General features: G+C 42.1%; 1 pseudogene; it reads left to right on the plus strand.

Moving 5' to 3' along the window:
- The first annotated feature begins 612 nt into the window (after positions 1–612).
- Positions 613–1951, plus strand: LOC100410442 (argininosuccinate synthase pseudogene; annotated as a pseudogene).
- Positions 1952–24128: the final 22177 nt, after the last annotated feature.

Genomic DNA, 24128 nt, shown 5'->3' on the forward strand with positions numbered 1-24128 from the left:
CAGCCTGAACAGTCTAGGAAAATCTCCCAGTTTTAAGGTCGGGTGATTTAGCCAACTTAATTCCATTTGCAACCTTTATTTTCTTTCTCCATTGCAGAGTACCATATTCACAGATTCTGGAGGTTGGGATGTAGCCCTCTTTTGGGGGCCATTATCCTGCCTCCTATGCATTTCTCTCTTCAGCTCTGGCTCATGTCTGCCATGGACTCTTGTCTCCAACTGATAGCCCAGAACTGTCCCAAATGCTGGCCAATTTTGACACACAGAGTTCTCAGTAGGCTCAGCTCCTCAGCTGATAGGCACTGAATCCAAGCACATCTGGTAGTCACACCAAGGCCATGGTGCTCCAAAGGAGAGTTCAAAGCTTCAATGTATACCACAACACTTTCCACCTGGTGTCCTGAGCATGGCTCATGGGCCTGGGGGTCCATGTTGATCCAAACTCTCAGTCAGTGTGTTAACCCACCTGACATTTCTCATCGATTTTGGTGTTGCCTCTAACCTGAATGGTGTTAGTTTGGTACAGCTGCTGTAAAAAATGACCTCCTCTTGCTATACTGCCTGCCTCCGCTGCCTAGGGCTGGAGTGGTTCATTGCACCGTGAAGACAGATTCCAGATGCCAGGAACTCGCACCTCCAATCCCAGACACTATGTCCAGCAAAGGCTCCATGGTTCTGGCCCACAGTGGTGGCCTGGACACCTCCCACATCCTCGTGTGGCTGAAGGAACAAGGCCATGATGTAATTGCCTACCTGGACAACATTAGCCAGAAGGAAGACTTTGAGGAAGACAAGAAGGAAGCACTGAAGCTTGGGGCCAACAAGGTTTCATTGAGGATGTCAGCAGGGGGTTTTTGTGGAGGCATTCATCTGGCTGCCCATCCAGTCCAGTGCCCTGTATGAGGACTGCTACCTCCTGGGCACCTCTCTGGCGAGGACCTGCATCACCCGCAAACAAGTGGAAATCACCCAGCAGGAGGGGGCCAAGTATGTATCCTACAGCATCACGGGAAAGGGGAATGATCAGGTCTGGTCTGAGCTCACCTGCTACTCAATGGCCTCCAGATTAAGGTCATTGCTCCCCGGAGGATGCCCGAGTTCTACAACTGGTTCAAGGGCCAGAACAATCTGATGGAATATGCAAAGCAATATCAAATTTCCATCGCAATCACTCCCAAGAGCCCGTGGAGCATGGAGGAGAAACTCATGCACATCAGTTATGAGGCTGGATTCCTGGAGAACCCCAAGTACCATAAGCACCTCCAGGTGTCTGCACAAAGACCCAGGACCCTGCCACAGCCTCCAACATCCCTGACATTCTTGAGATCATGTTCAAAACAGGGATCCTGCGAAGGTAACCAATGTCAAGGATGGTGCCACCCACCAGACCTCCTTGGAGCTCTTCGTGTACCTGAACAAAGTCTTGGGAAAGCATGGCCTGCGCCGTATTGTGGAGAACCATTTCACTGGGATGAAGTCCTGAGGCATCTATGAGACCCCAGCAGGTGCCATTCTTTACGACGGTCATTTAGACATCAAGGCCTTCACCATGGATTGGGAAGTGGGCAAAATTAAACAATGTCTGTGCTTGAAATTTACTGAGCTGCTGTACACTGGTTTCTGGCACAGCACTGACTGTAAATTTATTCACCACTGTATCGCCAAGTCCCAGGAGTGAGTGGAAGGGAAAGTGCAGGTGTCCATCTTCAAGAGCCAGGTGTACATCCTAGGCCAAAATTCCCCACTGTGTCTCTACAACGAGGAGGAACTGGTGAGCGTGAACATGCAGGGTGACTATGAGCCACTTGATGCCACCAGTTTCATCAACATCAGTTCCCTCAGGCCAAAGGAATATCGTCATCTCCAGAGGAAGGTCACTGCCAAATGGACCCCTGTACAAGGTGGAGCTGGGGCCTCCTCAGTTTCCAGAGCCTCCAAGTACAGGTGCTAACTGTTAGGATAATTTGCAATTGTGATTTGTTCTCCTCGGCTGGCAGCGTAGTGGGGCCGCGAGGCCCCAGCTTTGTTCTCTGGTCCCCCTGAAGCCTGCAAAAGTGGTCATCAAAGGGAAGGGTGGGGGACAGCTGCAGTGGGGAGCTATAAAATGACAATTTTTTTTGAGACAGGTTCTCACCCTATCACCCACACTGGAGTGCAGTGGCTCCATCTCGGCTCACTTCAACCTCCACCTCCCAGGTTCAAGTGATTCTCATCCTTCAGCCACTTGAGTAGCTGGGATTACAGGTGCACACCACCATGCCTAGCTAATTTTTGTATTTTTAGTAGAGACAGGGTCTCACCATGTTGGCCAGGCTGGTCACAAACTGCTGACCTAAGGTGATCTGCCCACCTCAGCCTCTCAAAGTGCTGGAATTACAGGTGTCAGTCACCACACCTGGTGGAAAATGACCACTAAAAATATATTTTTTTTAAAAAATGGCCTCCTACTGAGTGGCTAAAAGCAACATAAATGTATATCTCCGAGTTCTGTGTTTTTCAAAATTTGTTATTGTTAATTTTCGTGGGTACATAGGAGGTGTATATATTTATGGGATATATGCAATGTTTTGATACAGGCATGCAATGCAAATAATCACATCATGGAGAATGGGGTTTCCAGCCTCTCAAGCATTTGCCCCTTGTGTCACCAATAATCCAATTATAGTCTTTTCATTATTTTAAATGTAAAATTAACTAATTTTTTATCTAGTTCTCTTGTTGGCCTCTCCCTAGCTTCTGGTGGCTCCCAGCAGTCCTTGGCATCCTTGGCTTGTGGCCACAACACTACAGTCCCTGCCTCTGTCTCCATGGGGCCTTCTCTGTCTGTGTCTCCTCTTCTCTCTCTTGCAGGGACACCTATCACTGCATTTAGGGTCCTGAATCCGGCATGACTTCATCTTGACATCCTGTACTAATTACATCTACAAAGACTCAGTTTCCAAATAAGGTCCTATTTCAAAGTTTCGAATGGACTTGGAATTTTTTTACTGGAGAACTTGGGAGGAGACACAGAATATCTGCTGTGTTTCCCACATCCTCTGTCTCCTGCTGGTTTCTCCTAGCCAGTGGGACCCTGGTGTCTCACATCCAGCCATTACCTGGAATCTTGCCTACAGGGAGCTACCCCAACCCCTGCACTGGTTCCTATTGGGCTATGTATTCCCCATCTACTTGTATCACCACAAATCATCACAGTGTATATCTAATGATCATCGTCTCCAGTTTAGGGGCTTTACCTTCAACCATCCTTTCATTAAAATGGCTTATTAAGGTGCTTACTCCAAGTTAGACTATGTAACTGGATTTATTTAAAAATACATGAATTGAACAACATAATTTGACCTCCTACTCTATGCTTGTCCTAGAAAAAAAGCAGTAGGTATTCATGACTTAGAGTCTTAAAATATGAGACTTTTTCAGATTGGGTGCGGTTGCTCATGCCTGAAATCCCAACACTTGGGGAGGCCAAGGCAGGAGGATCACTTGAGCCCAGGATTTCAAGACTAGGTGGGCAATATGATGAGACCTCTGTCTCTACAAAAAATACAAAAAAAAAAAATTAGCCAGGTGTGGTATTATGTACCTATAGTTCCAGCTACTCAGGAGGCTTAGGTGGGAGGATCACTTGAGCTCAGGAGGTGCAGGCTGCAGTGAGCTATGATCAGAGCTATGAGCATTCCAGCCTGGGCAACAGAGCAACACCCTGCCTCAAAATCAAATCAAATCAAATATGAATTGAACAACATAATTTTATCTCCTACCCTGTGTCCATCCTAGAAAAAAGCACTAGGTGCCCTTGAATTTGAGTCTTAGAATATGAGACCTTTGTTCTAGATGAACCACCCACACTCTCCACACGTGTTGTAAAGACGTAACTAAAAGGAGCTGATTTTGTGTACTTAGCAGAATCCCCTATATCCCTAAGTGACTCACAGCCTGTCACTGTTATGTAATAGCTTGCTAGAGAGACTAAACATTTCAGGATTTTTAAGGGAACAAAAGCAAGTAAAAAAGGTGTTCCTACAGAAACATTGCCCCTGGCTAGGAACACCTATGAGACACCGGGAAAATGATGTATTTGTGTTTTGTTTTGTTTTGCAGGAAGACAGATACACTTTGCATTTTGTCCACATATGGAAACAATAGTCTCTGGGTGGCCAAATTAATTGCAAACAAAGATACAGTAGCAATAATAGAATGTAACCCTAATAGGAGGAGAATGCACAGATCCACACTAGGCCAGAAGATCTGAAGTTGCATCCATCTTTATTCATTAGAAAGGCTATAAAGAGCAGGGAACAATAGCTAATGTGCTTAATTCATGGTTAAAGAACAATTGAAGTAACACATATCAGTGTGTTTTCAAAAAGAAGTAACATTCAATGGCTGCAGTTTCCTATCTGGTTATATAATTCCCATGTAGTTGTATTGCCCAATTGATGACTAAGTTAAGCCCACAACACCCTTGCCAAGGCCTGTCCAGCCTCCAGCTATAGGCAGTGATATTTCAATTAGTTTAGGGGTAGGTTTGTTCCACATTCCACCAGCTCTATTGTGTGGGTTTTCCTTTCAGGGAGACAAAATCCATCTCTAGGTAGGTTTCATGGATCACAGGTACTCCCTGAGGGACCCTATAAAACGTCTGTGATATTTATACTATACAGCAGCCCTTCAAATCTTAAATAGCACACACAAATTCTTGTGCTTCCTGTGTCTTTATTTGGTTTGGAATAAATATGCACTCATGCGTGTTGAGGTTAAGAGTTGGCTATGGTCTGAACATCTATGTTCCACCCCAAATTCATATATTGAAATCCTCACCCGAAAAGAGATGGTGTTAGGAAGTAAGGCCCTTGGGAGGTGGTGAAGTCATAAGGTGGACCCTCATGAATGGAATCAGTGCCCTTATAGAAAGGATCCCAGAAAGTTCCCTCACCTCTTCCACCATGTAAGGGTACAGCAAGAAGGCTCCATCTTAATCCAGGAAGCGGGTCCTAACAAGATACTGAATCTGCCATGCCTTGACCTTGGACTCCCAGCCTCCAGAAGTGTGAGCAGTAAATGTCTGCTGTTGGTGAGCCCCCAGGCTATGTTATTTTGCTGAAGAAATCTGAATGCACCAGAATACGATCCCTTACACCAGCGCTTGCATTTCTATATTTCTTCAAAATAACCACTCAGTGCCAGGAGTCTCTGGGTGAGATCAGGTTGTGAGTCCTCACTAGACACTGAACTGGCCACACCTTGATGTTAGACTCCCAGCTCCAGGACTACGAACATCAACGTCTGCTGTTTATAAGCCATGCCATCTAAGGTATTTTGTTATGGAATTCTGAATTGACTAGGATACAGTTTCTTATAGCAGTATTCACTCTACTATATCCCTTCAGAATGGAGCACTCAGCATTATGGGTATCCAGGACAGACCAGGTTGAAACGAGTGTTGCTGTCTACACTTCAGCTGATTGGAGCTGAATGTCACAGAACATTGTTTGATTTGGACAGGTATTTGTCAGTCTTGGTTTACATTCAATTAGTTGTAGACATTCCTAAAAGGTTTTCGAGCCACTCAGTCATCTCTGCTCCTCAGGTATGGTGTGGAGAGATTCAGAACACCTGCCTTATCCAGGTGGGTCTGCTGTCATCACAGGGATCCTTACAAAAGGGAAGTGGGAGAGTGAAAGCTACAGAAAAGACACAGGCTGCAGGAAGCAGAGGTTGCATGATGTAATTTGAAGATACAGGAAGGGGTCATGAGCCAAGGAATGCAGGCAGCCTCTAGAAGCCAGAAACAGAAAGAAATTGCTTTTCTCTGAAATACTCAGAAGAAACACAGCTCTGCAGGTACCTTTATTTTATTCTGATGTCCAAAATGGTAACAGAATAAATGGGTGTTGTTTTAAGCAATGACATGGGCGGTAATTTGTGACAGCAGCCACGGATTCACACACTCAACATCCTGCTGTTCAACCTTCCCTACAAGACAAATTCACCCCAGGCCCTTTGCACTTGCTGGCCCTTCTGCTGGAAGCTTCTTTCTCCAAATACTGAATGATTTATTCCAACACCACCTCCTCAGAGTAGCTTTTCACCTTCCCCTTTCCAAAATTACCTTCCCTTTTCTCTTTGCCCTGATTCACTTTTGGAAACAGTTCCTATGTGAGTTTTGTGTTTATTGTACTGTGTCTGACTCTCTCACTAGAATGTGAGCTCAATGGAAGCTTCAGTGTTCTCACTCATGGCCCTGTCTAGGGTTAGGGTTAGGCAATCTGGAGCCATCAATAGCTTTGAATGAATGAATGAGCATGGCCAGGTGTACATTTAGAGGGTTGACTTCTGGACAGGGACATAATATCTTCCTAAGCAGTGAGGAAGACAGCAAGAGCCATCAGGCTGTCATAGGGAAAGAGTAGAAGCACACCTATTGCCAGTGGAAATCAGAGTTAGGGGACACTCCATGGATCTCTCTGATTCTGAGACACCCAACTGCATGGTGAAACTTTATATTGGTCTGTTTTCATGCCACTGATAAAGACATACCTGAGACTGGGAAATTTACAAAAGAAAGAGGTTTAATGTACTTAGAGTTCCACTTGGCTGAGGAGGCCTCACAATCATGGCAGAAAGCAAGGAGGAGTAAGTCACACCTTACATGGATGGCAACAGGCAAAGAAAGAGCTTGTGCAGGGAAACTCCCCCTTATAAAGTCATCAGATCTCATGAAATGTATTCACTATCACAGTAACAGCATACAAAAGACCTGCCCACATGATTCAATTACCTCCCACTGGGCCCCTCCCACAATACGTGGGAATTCAAGATGACATTTTGGTGGGGACACAGCCAAACCATATCAGACTTCTAAGAGTGGTTTTGGCCCCAGATACACAGTGAAGTCACCTGTGATGACCTTTAAGGTGACTTTGGAAGTCACCTGTGAGCTTCCAAAAACACCTGTACCTATGGTTCTAACTACACAGATTTGACTTCATTGGACCTGGGTGTAGTCTGAATTCTGGGAGTGCAAATGTTCTTCTTGTGAGTCTAACAGCCTGTGAATGAATATGATAATGCCCAGATCGCAAGAGAGAAACAAATGTATAGTGAGCACCAAATTGGGATGTGGGAGGCAGAGGATGCCATGGGTCAGGGAAAATAGGAGATGCTGAATTTGCCAATTTTCTTATAAAGATTATCATATTTTCTTCATCAGAGTAAATCAAAGCCAATTTTAAACTTGATTTAGACAAAACATGCTTCTGCACATGGGTTTTCATCCCTTAAGGATTTAAGAGTCATCATACTATCCATTTGTATTTATGAAATAAATCTAGCTCGCTACAGGGAGAAAAATGCTGTAATTTTCTTTTATTTGAGGCAAACTCTGTTTTTTGGCCATGTGTTCAGCCATAAGTGGAACTGGCAGAATTTTAATTTTCCAAGAGTATCATAAAGAATAGAAATGGAAAGTAATAAAGAGGAAGTGATTGAGTGGGCTATAGTTTCCTTTTAGCTCCCAAAGAGAATGGCCAATACTTTTCTACCCTAAGACATTCCTGTCATTTATTCTCAGAAGCAGTAGAAATTCATGGGATACCCCAAGAGATGTCATGAGAACAAAAGTGTAGACCCAAAACAAAGGGAGCTAGAGTCAGCATGTGATGTATGACGCAATTTGACGACTAGGGAGAAGCTGAAGGGATATGAGAGGGGACATTGTATCCCGCATGTAGAGTCACGTAAGGGAAAAGATGTGCAATGTGCCAAGTGAGTGTTTTCCAATTGGCAGTGGACATCGACTCTTCTACTGAGAAATAGAATGGGGAAAAGAGAAGGCTAGAGGAATGTTCCCTCTCTATTGGAAGAAAAATATGCATAGAAGACCTCTACGTGTCCCAGGGCCACAGACATATAAGATGTAGATTTGGTCACAGACCTTTGGCCATGGAACATTTGCACTCTCAGAATCCAAACTACACCCAGGACAAATGAAGTCCAATCCCAAGGCAGAACCATTGATGCAGGTGTTTCTGGATGCTCACAGATGACTTCCAAAGTCACCTTAAAGGTCATCACAGGTAACTTCACTGTGTAGTTGGGGCTGGAACCAGTCATGGAAGGAGGCTCACCATGTAGTTGGGTGTCTCAGAATCAGAGAGACTCATGGAGTGTCCCCTAACTCTGATTTCCACTGACAATACGTGTGCTTCTACTCTTTCCCTATGACAGCCTGATGGCTTTTGCTGTCTTTCTCACTGCTTAAGAAGACATGTCCCTGTCCAGAGTCATGTCCCTCTAAATATAGACCTGATCATGCTCATTCATTCATTCAATAGCTATTGATGGCTCCAAGATGCCTAACCTAACCCTAGACAGGGCCATGAATGAGAACACTGAAGCTTCCATTGAGCTCACATTCTAGTGAGAGAGTCAGACACAGTACGATAAATACTAAACTCACATAGGAATTATTATTTCCAAAAGTGAATCAGGGCAAAAAGGAAGGGGAAGGTAATTTTGGAAAGGAGAAGGTGAAAAGCCACTCTGAGGAGGTGGTGTTGGAATAAACCATTCAGTATTTGGAGAAAGAAGCTTCCAGCAGAAGGGCCAGCAAGTGCAAAGGGCCTGGGGTGCATTTGTCTTGTAGTAGAATTTGAACAGCAGGACAATGAGTGTGTGAGTCACCTGTGGCTGCTGTCACATGGGTCTATAGAGTGATAAAATGAGAACCTTTTAGTCAGATGGTTCAGTGCCCAGTTTGAGGACAGTAGGTTGATAAACCAGCCAGGAATATTCCAGGCTTTCTATTATCCATTTGCAAGACTGAAACTGGCCTTGTCTGTACCATGTTCTAATAACAAGCTGCCTTATTAACATGTACTCCTGTAGAATAGAAAAACACTTACTTAATAAAAACACTGCCTGAAAAAAAATGCAACAAAACATGTTTTTCCTCTTTCTCTCTCTCTTCTTATTCCTTCTCCCTCTCTTATGATTGTATAAAGTATTATCTTATTATTTTCATTTTTATTTCTCATTACATTTTTATTTGGGCACCTCCTTGTATTCATTTAATGAATTTTCTAGCGATGCTGCAATGCATTTCCTCTAGTTTGGTGGCTTAAAACAACACACATTGAGTATCTTCCAGTTATGAAAGTCAGAGTCCAAAATGAGTCTCACTGGGATAAAAATCGATGTACTGGCAGGACCCCATTCCTTCTGGAGGCTCTACACAGGGAGGATCTGTTTTCTTGACATTTTTAGCTTTTAGGAGTGTTAACTAAAAATAAAGTAATAAGGCCTCCATCCCCCACCACTGGCTGAACAGGCCCCTCCTCTAAGTCAAGGACACTCCAAAGTCAACCTGAAAAACTAGTTTGGGCCATGATGGGAAGTGGAAGCCAGACGTGCCTCATGATGCCCCCCTCCCTTTTGGAATCACTGATAGAACTGACTCTTTAACTCTGATAAGAAACCTTTACAATCTCTTCTCTCTGGAGCTTGCTACCTGGAGGCTTCAGCTGCATGATAATACCTTGGTCTCTACAACCCCTTATCATAACCCAGACATTCCTTTCTATTGATAATAACTCTTTCAAGCAATTGGAAGTCCCTCTGCCCTGCCACTTTGAGTTGTCCTGCCTTTCTGGACCAAACTAATGTACATCTTACATGTATTGATTAATGTCTCATGTCTCCCTAAAATATGTAAAACCAAGCTGTACTCCAGCCACCTTGGGCAGATGTCCTCAGGACCTCCTAAGGCTGTGTCATGGGCACATGCTTAACCTTGGCAAAATAAACTTTCTAAATTGATTGAATCTGTCTTAATTATGTTTGACTTAATGGGAGCTACCTATGTTTCTTGACTCACAACCCCTTTCTCCAGCTGCAAAGCCAGACACAGCCACCCAGTCTAGCCTTTCTCAAGTCACCATCTCTCTAGTTCTCTCTCCCCGCCTTTTTAAGGACCCTAGTGGTCACATGGGGTCACCTGTATTATTCATACTCTCCTTATTTTAAGATCAACTGATGAGAGACCTTAATTCCATCTACAATTTGAATTTCCTATTGCCATGGTGCATAACACATTTATAGGCTCTGGGAAGTAGGACATGACGTTTTGGGGATGGGAGAGATACCCTGTCTGCTATAGTCATTTAAACCATTTGAGTTTCTCCTTGTAAGAATTATTATTCTTACCCATTTGCCTTTCCTCTTGGTTTTTTTTTTTTGTTGTTGTTTGTTTTTCATTTTAATAGGCATACTGGCCAGAAACAGTGGCTCACGCCTGTAATCCTAGCACTTTGGGAGACTGAGGTAGGAGGATTACTTGAGCCCAAGAGTTCGAGACAAGCCTGTCCAACATGACGAAACCCCATCTCTGCCAAAAATACAAAAAATTAGCTGGGTGTGATGGTGCATGCCTGTAATCCCAGCTACTCAGGAGGCTGAGGCACAAGAATCGCTTGAACCCAGGAAGTGGAGATTGTAGTAGGCCGAGATAGCACCACTGCACTCCAACCTAGGGGGCAAAGTGAGGCTCTGTCTCAAAAACAAAGGAAAAAGATTATTTTAAAATAATAATAGGCATACTTTGTATAATTTAGGTATTAGTCCCTCATCAGTTTGACACTGTGTATATGTGTGTGTGTGTGCGTGTGTGTGTGTGTGCTTTTCTGAGAGGTATTTCTAAGATATTGTTCTTTCTTCTCACAATTCAAATATTTACATCTAGGTGTTATTTTTATCTCCGTGACTTTCACCTGGGACTAACAACCAGACAGCCAGGAAGGTACTACGAATTATCATTTTAAGAATAAAGATGATGTTCTTTTGTAGATGTTACAAAATACAACGAATTGATTTCCAGGAACACCATGCATTCTTTTTGTTTGGTTTTAGTGTCTCCAAGAATTCATCTTCTAGGTAATCTACCCTCAGGGCAGAAGAGGAGGCCAAGGTTTCTGTGCAATTATTTATTTAAAAATGGAGCCCATTCCCTCCTTGGAGCAAGAGCTCAGGAAGTGGAGAGAAGGACGTGAAACGGGAAAAGAGAAAAAGTCCATCTGAGGACTTATGACTGGATTTGCTGCCAAAGTGGCAACTGAAGTTTGATCCTGGACGACCTTGTAGGATTTTAAAATAACTGGACGGCTGCACCAGGGAGATGCGAGAGGAAGCTATTTCTCCATCTCCTCCCATCCTCTATGGATGAAGGATGGCTCCTTCTCTCTGCTGATCCTGAGTGCTGGAAAGCTGAAGGAATTCTTCTAAAAGTTGAATGAGGTCAGACAGCCTGGATTCCTGGGAATTCTGGTGAAGCCTGACTGGGATGAAAACAAAGATTGGGAAGGTTTGACTTGGTGGACAACCAGTGCCTCATGAACAGATATCTTGTAACATAAAATAGTGATAATTCTAACAATACTTATCATTATTATTAGTAGTAATGCTGCAGGTTTGTCATTACTGCCTATGTATTTTTTTTTTTCCAGCATGAAAAAGCATCCTCCACATTCTGGGACAGGATTTCGCTCCATAAGTAGGTAGTCCACAGAATCTTAACTTCACAGGATGGTTCATTCAAAACAGATTCAATAATAAAACACACTTTAGAAAGGTTAAATATGTATTATCCTTCTTACTGACTCATAACCCTGTTAGCTATGGCTGTGTAACAAATTAACCCCAACACTGAGTGGTTTAAAGCCACACACAATACATATCTATTGTCTTGGTTTCTATGGGCGTGGGATCTGAGAATGAGCTGGCATGGTTAGCTGAGTCTCACATTGAGCGTCTTTCAGGAGGTTGCAGTTGAGGTGGAGGTGGGGGCTACAGCATCTCAGGGCTTGACTACAGAGGGATGTGCTTCCAAACTCACTCACATTGCTGTTGGCGGGATTCAATTCCTCGCTGGCTGTTGTCCAGAAGGTTCCTTTCATTCTGAGTCACGTGGACTTCTCTGATGGGAAGTTCACAATGCGGCGGCTGGCTTCCCTCAGAGCAAGCACACAATTGAGCCACTGAGAGGGGATGAGAATATGGAAGCCACAGCATTTGCATAACCTAATTTTGGCAGCTGCATTCCATCAAAGTTGACACACTGTATTCATTAGAAGCAGTTGTGCATCCTGCCTACACTCAGGGAAGATGATTATACAAAAGAGGGAATGGCAGGAGTTGGGAGTTTTTGAAGTTTCCCTTAGAGTGAGCATTCCAATTCTGGCAGCATATACAGAATCTCTAGTATATCGGGTTCAATCAGGAAGAGATTGCAAATGGGAGAAAATATGCATCCAACTAATATTCAGAATCTACAGGGAACTCAACGACAACCAAAAAAATCCATACTACCCTATTAAAAAGTGGGCAAAGAACATGAACACACAGTCTTTAAAAGACCTATGAATGGCCAACAAGCATATGAAAAACCCTCAACATTACTTATCATCAGAGAAAAGCAAATTGAAACCATAATGAGATACCTTCATATTCCAATCAGATTAGCTATTTTTTGAGACAGAGCCCCGCTCTGTCAGCCAGGCTGGAGGTAATTTGATTATTACGGCCATGCCTTGGTATTTGTGTTTCAAGAGCTGCCCGCAACTGCTATTAAAGGATGCATTGATAAATACCCCTGTGAAATTGATTACTGAGTCAGCTTCTGAAACATCTGGAAAGGCTGTGTCCACTTTATGTATCTCTATACATAGGAAGTGTGAAGAAAATGGGAGTCCAGTAACAGAAAAGGATTTGCTTCTTAAATAGCACCACACTTTCTTCTTTTTTTTTTAATTGGATTTTAGGTTTTGGGGTACATGAGCAGAGCATGTAAGACAGTTGCGTAGGAACACACATGGCAGTGTGCTTTTCTTTCCTTCTCCCCTTCACCCACGTTTGGCATTTCTCCCCAGGCTATCCCTCCCCACCTCCCCCTCCCACTGGCCCTCCCCTTTTCCCCCGAATAGACCCCAGTGTTTAGTACTCCCCTTTCTGTGTCCATGTGTTCTCATTTTTCATCACCCGCCTATGAGTGAGAATATGCGGTGTTTCATTTTCTGTTCTTGTGTCAGTTTGCTGAGGATAACTTTCTCCAGATTCATCCATGTCCCTACAAACGACACAAACTCATCATTTCTGATTGCTGCATAATATTCCATGGTGTATATGTGCCACATTATTCCAATCCAGTCTATTATCAATGGGTATTTTGGTTGATTCCAGGTCTTTGCTATTGTAAACAGTGCTGCAATGAACATTCGTGTACATGTGTCCTTATAGTAGAACGATTTGTAGTCTTTTGGATATATACCCAGTAATGGGATTGCTGGGTCAAATGGAATTTCTATTTCTAAGGCCTTGAGGAATCGCCACACTGTCTTCCACAATGGTTGAACTAATTTACACTCCCGCCAACAGTGTAAAAGTGTTCCTTTTTCTCTACATCCTCTCCAGCATGCACCACACTTTCTTCTATTTAACATTGAAAACTGTCAAGGACTATGTTACTTCTTTATTTAGACTGCCAGAAAATACAAACACATCACCATCTGTGTTCATCCTGTGGTTTCATTGTCAACCTTCACTGTCATATCACCCCGGTTTTCTATCACTCATTTATAATATGTATTCTATAGATCTTATTTTTAGTTGTGTTTTGTATATCTTATGTTATTCTGTTTCTTCTTGTCTGAAGCATCCTCCTTCTTTTCAAAGGACAAGGCAAGGCCAGATATGATTGCTCATGCCTAGCATTTTGGGAGGCTGGGGTGGGAGGATTTCTTGAGCCCAGGAGTTCAAAATCAGTCTGGACAACCTGGCAAGAACTTGTCTATAAAAAATCAAAATTTTAGCCAGACACAGTGGTGCACACCTATATTCCCATCTACCTGGGAGGCTGAGGTGGGAAAATCATTTGAGGCCATGAGGTCAAGGCTGCAGTGAGCTATGATTACACCACTGCACTCCAGCCTGGGAGACAGAGCAAGACTCTGTCTCTAAAAAAAGAAAGAAAGAAAAAAGGACAAACCATGCCCTGTAAGTTAACAACCAACAAAAGAATCACTACAATTACTAACTGCCCTCCAATTTGGAGCAGTTCTGGCGGCTCAGACCATTTGGTTAATGACCCTGGCTTCTACTGATTGAGGGTGTGAGGTTTCCCATACACATGCACAGCACAGCTTCTCAGAGCTCCGAAAATGGTTTCCTTTTCCGGTTTGCACTCTTGGCTCGTAGATTTTCTAACAGACATAAATGTTCATGTCCTATGTAGCATGGTCAACAATTATGCAATGTATAATTTCACCATTTGCAAAGATACTCAGTAAGCGGAAACCCGAATTTATACTATTAACGTGCATTACACCTGCTGCCTGATGTATTAGTCAGGGTAAAACAGAACCGATATGATGTGTTTGTGTATGTCGTTCACCCTTGGACAACACACGTTTAAACTTATATGTGAATTTTCTTCCACCTCTGCCATCCCTGAGACAGCAAGACCAACTCCTCCCGTTCCTCCTCCTCCTCCTCAATGTGAAGACAGCGAGAATGGAGATCTTTAGGTTGATCCATTGAAAATGAAAGTTAAAAAAAAAATATGTTTGCTAATGTCATAAATAAATAGTAACCTATTTTCTATTCCTTATTATTTTCTTACATAACATTTTCTTTTCTCTAGCTTACTGTATTGTAAGCTGGGTGTAGGGGCTAATGCCTGTAATCTCATTACTTTGGGAGGCCAACGCAGGTGAATCATTTGATGTCAGGAGTTCAAGACCAGCCTGGCCAACATGGCAAAACTGTGTCTCTACTGCAAATACAAAATTAGCTGGGCGTGGTGGCACATGCCTTTAATCTCAGCTACTCAGGAGGCTAAGACGAAGAATCACTTGAACCTGGGAGGTGGAGGTTGCACTGAACCAAGATCACACCACTGCATTCCAGCCAAGGTGATAGGGAAAGACTCTGTCTCAAAAAAAGAAAAAAAAAGAATACAGTATTGAATATATATAATGTACAAAATTTTTGTTAATCAACTGTTTATGTTACCAGTAAAGCTTCTGGTGAATAGTAGGCTGTTAGTAGTTAAGTTGTAGAGGAGTCAAAAGTTATAGATAAATTTTTTCTTCTTTCTTTTGTTGAGACAGTTTCTCACTGTGTTCCCAAGGCTGGAGCGCAGTGACCTGATCTCAGCTCACTGCAGTCTCTGCCTCCCTGGCTCAAGAGATTCTCTTGCCTAAGCCTTGCGAGTAGCTGGGACCACAGATGTGCACCATCACACCCGGCTAATGTTGTCCTTTTAACAGAGACAACGTTTCACCATCTTACCTTAGCTGATTTTGAATTCCTGAGCTCAAGCGATCTGCCCACCTTGGCCTCCCAAAGTGCTGGGATTACAGGCGTGAGCCACCGTGCCTGACCCAGTTATAGGTGGATTTTTTACTGTGTTGTGGGGCGTCAGTGCCCCAACCTCTGTGTTGTTCAAAGGTCAACTGTAAATATAGTTATAGTAACAACTATATACATTGTTATGTCTACTTTTATCTAAGTACACATATACATATGCTAATTTGCTTATATTAGTATACATATGTTTGCACACAGATGCACACATATATATTTTATACACACATGCATACATATATTATTGATTTACACATACACACAGAGTTTTGAAGAAATTGGCTTATGTGATTGAAGAGACTTGGCAAGTCCGACGTCTGTAGGGTAGACCAGCAGGCTGGAGACCCAGGGAAGAGCTGATGCTGCAGCTCAAGCCCGAAGTCCTCTGTGTGGAGGCAGAATTCTTTCCTCCTCCAGGGCCCATAGTCTTTTCTTCTCTTAAGATCTTCAACTGATTTGACAAGGCCCACCTACCTCATGGCGGGCAATCTGCTTTACTCAAAGTCTACTGATTTCAGCATTAATCTCATCTAGAAAATACCTGCATGACAATGTCTACACTAGTGCTTGACCAAATACTTGGCTTCCATGAGCTCATCAAGTTGTCACATCAATTTGACACTTGCTCTAAATTTTCAAATGTTTTGTATTGCAAACTTGCAATTGCTTTGCTTGTATACACCCCTCTATGTAGAACACTTGTGCTCCACAGTCAATCCTGCCAACTGCAGCTTACTCCAGTCAATGCCACCATGGCCAGTTGCCTGCAGCTTCTGCCATGTTCCCCAGGTGTCACGTGGCTGGCCTGTCTCAGGTGTGCAGATGGTACCTTCCCCTCCTGCCACTTTCCTTCTCTGCAGATGGTTTGATTTTTGCAACCAAGCAAGCAAGACACAGAAGAGAAGAGCCTGAGATGGAGCAAGGTCCCCCTCTTTGGAGTCTGTGGACTCTCCAGGCATGGAAATAAAGGAAAATCTTGAGTTCCTTGGGGGGAAATTCCAGGAACCTAGCTGGTTCTGAGAAGTCAGTGAGCAGCCTGATAAGCAAGAAGGTAACAGTTGCTTAAAACAAATGTCAAGGAAGTTAGAGTCACGAGATGCTTGGTCCCCCACAGAAACTAAACATAGTACTTGAGCATGTGTCCTGGAGTTGTGTTCACAGAAACCCAGACCCCCACCCAGTAGATCTATCATCCCTCTCTCCAGACCTCAGAAAAGGGGGACGGGCTTTACACTCTCAGCACCATTCCTTGTTCTCAATTTCTTCCCAAGGGGCCTGGACATCACGGCCCTGGGTCAGAACTAACCTTCTTTCCTGCTGATCCCAAATTTTAAGACAAAGCTTTGCCTGCTTCACCTAGACCCATAGGCCTCTGCTTTGGGATTTCTCACCATCTTAGGTCAAACCAACGTATAACCTCTATGCATTGATTTATGACTTTTTAACCTCTGCCTCCATTAATTAAAGAATTCATACCTAGAAGCCATTATGAAGCCCAGGGTTTAACCATGAGCAGCCCGATTCTCCTCATTTAACCTTCAAATAAACAGCCTCCTTTCTCCCGCTGCAAACTGTGGTGTGAACATCTGGCCTTCTTGCACTGGGCAAGCAGACCCCAGGTCCATTCCTAAACAAGATGATGCAACCTCTGCACCTTGAGAATTGCAGGCTGCTGGACAAGCGCCTTTGCTTGTAGCCTTGGGAGGACAGTTCTGAGGCATATTTCTCAAGTCCAGGTTAGATGAAACCCCCATTGTCTAATAAGGACCAAGACCACAACCCAATCTTGTTTGCCTTTTTCTCTTCCCAGTTTCACACTTGACCCATAAACCACTTGGCAAGGAAACTTCCTGCACACAGCCCTGCCCAGGCAAAGACACCCTTGAGTGAGCATCTGATAAGCCAAAACAATTAAGATTTAAAGAATGCAATGACTTGCACAGTGAAGAATGTGAGATCCAAGGTAAGGTCTTAGCAGTGAGACCAGCCATGACGTGAGTGGGAAATATTGGAGTCTGTGGCCTGCACTCCACAGAGAGGATTTGTAGCTTATATGGAAATAGAATTCATAATACAGCAGGGTCAGAATAGGTGGAGGATTTTGGGATGTATGTGTGTATGTATGTGTATGTGTATATATATATATGCATGTACGTGTATATGTGTGGGTGTGTATATATGTATAAATGTGGATTAGCATGTGTATCTCTAACCTACTAGATTCCAACCTCCTTGAGGCAAAATTTATTTTTGCATATACAGAGCAGAAATATTATTCTCCCCCCACAAAGTCACACACAGAATTCAACAGTGTTAAAATATTGTGACCCTACCTTATCCAAGTTTATTATTCACATAAGTTGGTTCACACACTTCTATAAAGCAGTTCAAATCCTTAATGAATATGTACATCTGCATATATCTATGCATACACACACATACACATGCATCTACATCTAGACAGCCAAAAATGCATGCACATACATCACAGGTAGATGATAGATAAGTAATAGGTACATAGATAATAGAGAAATAAATAAATAATAGATAGGTGATAGATTGGTAGACATATGATATAATAGATCCAGAATAGCTATATGAATGCATGCTAGACAAACAGATGATAGGTAGGTAGATAGGTAGAGAATAGACAGATGAATGGATAGATAGATGATGGATAATATGTAGATAGAAAGATAGATAATGGATGAATGGATGGACGTAAGATAGATGGTAGATGGAATAAATATATAACGGATAGCTTGATAGATGGATGAGATAGATACATAGATAGATGATACACAGACAGATAATAGATAAGTAAATACATGATAGAATAGATACACAATAGCTAGATGGATAGATGACAGATAGTATATAGGTAAATAGATGATTGGCAAATAGACACATATTAGGCAGATAAGTAGAGAATAGATAAATGGATGGATAGATGAATAGATGATACATAGAAAGATAGCTAGGAAATGAGTGGATGGATGAAAGATGGATAGATAGGTAGATAAGATAAATACATAATAGCTTGATAGATGAATGATAATAGATAGATAATAGATAAATAACTACATGATAGAATAGATAACAATAGCTAGATAGATAAATGATGCATAGTAGATAGATAAATAGATGATTGGTAAGTAGGTACATGGTAAACAATAGATACATGGATGGATGGATAGATTATATATAAAGATAGTACATGAATGAAATATGGATAGGTAGGTATAATAAATATATAATAGCTTATAGATGAATGATAATAGATAGCTACCCAGATAGATAGATGGTAGATAAATGGTAGATAACAGATGAATAAATGGATGATAGAACAGTTACATAATAGCTAGATGGATGGATATTAGATAGCAGATGAATACATCAATGATAAGTAGGCAGACAGATAGATGATGGGCAGGTAGGTAGAGAATTGATTAATCGGTAGATAGATGAATGAATAATACCTAGAAAGATAGATGAATAATAGATAGATGAATGGATGATAAAAGGTAGGTAGACAAATAATAGATAAGAGACAGATAGATAGATAGATAACAATAGACAAATGAGAGATAGATAGACAATAGATAGATAGATATCCATTAACATAAAATGCAATGTCATGTGCCAAATACTTAATGCAAAGCAGTGAGGGAGACAAAAGTGTCTTCTTGTTGGACTTCTGGGCTCTGTGTATTTCAGAGATTCTCTAAATTATGGGAGAGGGTGACCCAGTTTCATATTAACTCCTCATATGCTGATGCCTCCAACTCTCCACTCAAATCCGTCTACCTATCTGCCTACCATCTACCTAACTACTTATCAACTATCTGTCTATCTAGCTACTCTTTATCTTCCATCATTCATCTAGCCATTAGGTATCTATTCTGTCTATCTATCATCCATTTAGATGTGTGAGACAAGGGAAAAGGGAAGATATGTATTGTGTGTGGCTTTAAACCACTCAGTGTTGGGGTTAATTTGTTACACAGCCATAGCTAACAGGGTTATGAGTCAGTTACAAGGATAATACATATTTAACTTTTCTAAAGTGTGTTTTATTATTGAATCTGTTTTGAATGAACCATCCTGTGAAGTTAAGATTCTGTGGACTACTTACTTATGGAGCGAAGTTAAGTAGAAGTCGTTTATAAGGAATTGTTTTTACTTTATTTTACTAAGTAAGTGAATGCATCGGGCTGCCGAGGCAAGGCAGGCGACAGAAGGCAAGGATGGCCTGCTCAGAAGGAAAATGTAAATAGAAAAAAAAGGCCGCAGTACCCCAGAGATGAACAGGTCAAGATGCACTTGTCCCTAGGAACCAAACAAACACTCCTTAATTCATTCTATGGCCGCTGTTTTTCTAGCAAGTGGAGAGACAGTAATCTGATCCACTGAACATGGCCCCAGTAGCAAGGTCAGCTCTGGGCCAAGTGACCAGTTGGGCAACAGTTCCCAAAATGTCTACCTTGTTCTTTTGGGGACAGCCGGTGTCTCCACACCAAGCCTGTTCTTGCAGCTCTAAGCCTCCAAATAGACACTCATCTCTCCGCTCAGGCACGTGCCATCCTATACACACCTGCTGTCTTTTGTCTTTTTTTTTTTTTTTTTGAGACAGAATCTAGCTGTGTCATCCATCTGGAATGTAGTGGTATGAGCTTGGCTCACTGCGGCCTCTGCCTCCCAGGTTCAAACAATTCTTCGGCCTCAACTCCTGAGTAGCTGGGATTGCAGGTGCGTGCCACCACACCAGGCTAATTTTTTTTGGATTTTTAATAGAGACGGAGTTTTGCCATGTTGGCCAGGCTGGTCCTGAACTTCTGACCTCAGGTGATCCACCTACCTCTGCCTCCCAAAGTACTGGGATTACAGGCATGAGTACCACCACGCTGTACGTATTAGGGTTGCAGGATTAAATATAAGACTTCGGTTTAACTTAGGTTTTAAGATAAACAATAATTTTTAAAAATATATTGTAAGTATATCCTACATATTTAGTAAGTCATACTAAAAGTCTGAAACTCACTTTTAATTGGACATTCTGTATTTTTCCTTTGCTAGACCTGATAATCTAATACAGAGCATTTTCATTTTGAGAAGGAAAAGATATGTGGATTGCTGTGACTCCAAATATATGCCCCTTTATCATCTGTGTGTGTGTGTGTGTGTGTGTGTGTATCCATCTAGCTATTCTATCATGTATTTATTTATCTATTATCTACCTATTATCTATCTATCCATTATCTATCTACCTATCATCTATCACATCCATCTATCAAGCTATTCGTTATATATTTATTCCGTCTATTCACCTATCTTCCATCCATCCATCCATCTATTATCTATCTTTCTATCTATATATCATCCATCATCTATTTATCCATTCATTTGTGTATTCTCCACCTACCTAGCTACCTATCATCTATTTTTCCATCATGCATTCATATAGCTATTGTGTATCTGTTATATCATCTGTGTATCAATCTATCACCTATTATCAATTTATTTCTCTATTATCTATATACCTATTACTTATCTATCATCTAGCTGGGATGTATGTGCATGCATTTATGCCTGTCTAGATGTAGATGCATGTGTGTATGTGTGTGTATGCATAGATATACGTAGATGCAGATATTCACTAAGGATTTGAACTGCATTATAGAAATGTGTGAATCAATTTATGTGAATAATAAACTTTGATAAGGTAGGGTCACAATATTTGAACAGTATATATAACTGGGATGATTTTTCTGTTTTCTTCAAATCCCACCTCGTTATTAAGTGCTAATAAGGCCAAGTCAGGTTGCTGAGTTTCAGCCATGAGCTGCGTCTTCCTCCTTAGAGGAAGATTCACAGATGGACCCTTGTGCCCACAGGAAACAGAAGCTTTTCTTTGAAAGTAGCAATGCAGACAGAATGTATCTTTAGAAATTCATCACCATATGGGATGCTAAAGTATTAACCTTACCCTCTTTGATCACTTTCGGCCTCATGCTTTCAAGTACATTCTTCACACTTGCAAACTAGTACATGACTCACATTTGGGAAATAAAAATGACATTAGTTAGAAAGATTCAAACTTCTTCATTTTGACTCTGAATTCAGAGGTAACTTTTGACGATCTATAAACCAACTATATCCCAAAGGGGAAAAATTGGCATATTTAAAGATGTCTTTATTTGAACTCTTCTTACAGAAGAAAATCTGCAATTATTTTACTATAAGAGAATATACCATGAGTGCAAAGCATAAAGCATTTTAACTGAGCATCCAAATGGTGCATGGTTATTCTAAGGGGAAGAGAGGTGAATAGAGAAGAAGATAAACATGATTTATAGAATGTCAGTACCTAAGACTGTTATCTTCTTAAAGTAACCAATAAAGAAGAGGAACTGTATCTACTTACATAATTTTAGCAAAGACCTGAAAACTGCAAGCATTTAGAGCTAATGCGTATTTGAGCTGTCATTAAGCAGGCAGATTAAAAGAAGAAAACAGTGGTGGTTACGCACACATATTATGATCATAAGAGTTTTAAATTGAATGAAGCGCATGGCAAGCAGCCATCATTCTTCTGTTCCACATCTAAAAAGAAAACTGCCAAAATAAGGAAGCCAATTTCCAAATTTAAAATATAAGCCCTTCACTAGAGGAATGTCTACACTTTTCTTTATTCTTAGTGAGTTATGCCTACTCTTCCAGCTACTGGTCAGCTGGGAATCCGTGGTTGCAAACTGTGAACGTATAATTTCTAAGACACCACATGATGCCCCTGGAATTAGAGGAGACGTTCTTTGGGGGCTTAGCATCGGTTTAGAATTAACAGCAATAAGAAAAAATGATGAGCAGGAGGAGGATTTACTTTGAAGGAGTTTTAAGATTCCTTTCTGGCTCCAAATTTATCCCGCATTAAATTAAAGGCCTATGAGAGCAAGTAGCCACTAAATAAATCTTTTTTAAAACATTAAGTGTTTCTGTCATATTTAGGCATACGAAGGGTTTCTGAGGTGAATGTGTGCCATGGATGGATTGCCTAGGAAGGGTGTCCTAATATAAAATTGGTACTTTCTAATTTTGGTATGTATGGCTTTATTCATAAAGAAAAAGCAAACTAGAAAGATATGAGACATCACCCACAACCAATGCTTCAGAAACTTCAAGGTGCATATAGATCTTGTGAAAATGCAGATTCCGGTGTGGCAGGCTGGGACTGGGACTCAAAATCCTGCATTTCCAACAGCTCCCAGGTAATGCTCATGCTATTAGCCCATGGACCACACTGAGGGGCCATGCCCCCGCCCGCCCCAAGTAAGTCACAATCTCCAGGAGCAGAAGCTGGCACTGGATTCCTTTTCAAACCCCCAGGAGATGCTACCATGCAGTCAGAATTCAGAAGCATGGATGTCCACTCATAGCTGGGTTTTCCAGAAGAGAATCAAACCTACAATCCCTTAGAGATGTCCAAGTTCATGTTATAAGATCATGGCATGGTCAAGACCACAAGCTGTTTCCCTGATCTCTAGGCTTTGGTAGCTGACACTTTATTACTTGAATGCAGTGGACCCCAAGCCCCCAGGCCATGGACCAGTAGTGACTTCTCCATCATAGCACCTCCTTTACCAACATCACTGCTGCAGAATACCCTCTTTCCATTTAAAAAGTGACATCAAACCAAAGGAGGGGCCGGGCGCAGTGGCTCATGCCTGTCATTCCAGCACTTTGGGAGGCCAAGTGGACCCGTCCCTGGTCCACAGCCTGTTAGGAACTGGGCTGCATAGCAGGGGGTGAGCAGCAGGTGAGCGAAGTTTCATCTGTATTTACAGCCATTTCCCATCTCTCTTGTTAGCCTGATCTCTGCCTCCTGTTAGATCAGCGGCTGCATTCGATTCTCATAGCAGCGTGAACCCTACTGTGAACTGTGCATGAGAGGGATCTAGGCTGTGTGCTCCTTATGAGAATCTAATGCCTGATGTTCTGTCACTGCCTCCCATCACCCCCAGATGCAACCGTCAAGTTGCAGGAAAACAAGCTCCTGGCTCCCACCGATCCTACCTGATGGTGAGTTGTAGAATTATTTCATTATATATTACAACGTAATCCTTATAAAAATAAAATGCACGACAAATGTAATGCATTTGAATCATCCCAAAGCCACCCCCTCCCCAATGTCAGTGGAAAAATTGTCTTCCACAAGATCAGTCCCTAGTGCCAGAAAGGTTGGGGGCCACTCCTCTAGTATATATGGTGTGAAGAAGTTTAATGATTAAAAATAATTAAGTGCTAACAGTGAAGAGGTATGAATATAAGAGTAAAGGGAAATTAAATTACAAAAAGTATTTTTCGTCCCTTCTTTGTTCTTTTGAGTTTTGTATTTTGTTTTGTTTTTTGAGACAAGGTCTTGCTCCACCACCCAGGCTAGACTGCAGTGATGCAATCTCCATTCACTGCAACTTCCGCCTCGTGGGCTCAAGCAATTGTCCTGCCTCAGCCTCTGGAGTAGCTGGGACTACAGGCATGTGCCACCACTCCTGGCTAATTTTTGTGTTTTTTGTAGGGTTTCACCATGTTACCCAGACTGGTCTCAAACTCCTGAGCTCAAGTGATCTTCCCTCCTCAGCCTCCCAAAGTGCTGGGATTACAGGTGTGAGCCACCGTGTCCAACTCCCTCCTTTGGTTTGATGTCACTTTTTAAA

This window comes from Callithrix jacchus, chromosome X, assembly GCF_049354715.1.
Source record: "Callithrix jacchus isolate 240 chromosome X, calJac240_pri, whole genome shotgun sequence".
Classification (NCBI taxonomy): domain Eukaryota; kingdom Metazoa; phylum Chordata; class Mammalia; order Primates; family Cebidae; genus Callithrix; species Callithrix jacchus.